Below are 850 nucleotides of genomic sequence, written 5' to 3' on the forward strand. Positions count from 1 at the left end.
ACTCCCTCAGCACTGACCCTCCGACAGTGCGGTTTTTTCTATGTCTGCCTGGGTATGGTGCCACCGTTGTGGATTGTCTTGAATCTACACACTCTGACCCAAAGACAGAAATGTTGGATGGAAACAGTCTGAGGCTGGTTTTTCTGCTACCTTCTGGGTGTGCTATCTGTTAGGGTTTCTGTTCATCCACAGAGCTGTACATCATGAGATTTTCAGGAGGAGCTGAAGGTGGCAGATAGCTACTGATTGCTCCCAATATTCCTGAAGCACATACCCAGGAAAAATTAGCCCCTATCTAACACTTTGAAATCCTCTATTAAAACCATTCAATCACAGATATTTGTTAAGGAATTTCATTTGACTTTACGGAATTTTGGATCAGCTGCCTGTTAATTATTGCTGCTGAGTTTCCTGTTGACAGTGGGTGGTCCTCTGACAGGAGGCTAATAGAAAGCTCCTGATTAAGGCCCATACTGCTTCCCATTCTCTGCAGAAAGAGTTGAACAGCGTTAATTTCCGTGAGTGCCAATTCCTGTAGCGCTGCGTCAATCCTGCCTTGTCCTCAGACAGCCCCCTCGCCACAAGTTGAGAACACAAACTGTTTTAAGGTGATGGTGACCAAACACACACCTTCTTCCTCCCGCTCACCAACCAGGACGGGGTTTTGCTCGGAGCAGTTGGTGCGTATGACTGGAACGGAGCCGTTGTGAAGGAGAGTGCCCAGGGTAACATCATCACATCGAGAGAGGCCCTGAACCGGGAGTTTCCCAAAGCCTTGAAGAACCACGCAGCCTACCTCGGTATGGGGGAGGGGGAGGGGGGTGAAGCAGAGTGGGGTGGGGGGGTGAAG

The 850-nt window shown here is 49.4% G+C and overlaps 1 long non-coding RNA gene across 1 annotated transcript in view; it reads left to right on the top strand.

The window, feature by feature from the left end:
• Positions 1–284: 284 nt before the first annotated feature.
• The window catches only part of LOC122545745, a 3,196-nt gene continuing 2,630 nt past the window's right edge, over positions 285–850 (top strand). The window contains exon 1 of the long non-coding RNA XR_006310590.1: positions 285–800. This is a non-coding gene — a long non-coding RNA (uncharacterized LOC122545745). The remainder of the gene's footprint in view (positions 801–850) is intronic.

The sequence above is a fragment of the Chiloscyllium plagiosum genome, unplaced genomic scaffold (genome assembly GCF_004010195.1).
Source record: "Chiloscyllium plagiosum isolate BGI_BamShark_2017 unplaced genomic scaffold, ASM401019v2 scaf_11687, whole genome shotgun sequence".
Taxonomy (NCBI): domain Eukaryota; kingdom Metazoa; phylum Chordata; class Chondrichthyes; order Orectolobiformes; family Hemiscylliidae; genus Chiloscyllium; species Chiloscyllium plagiosum.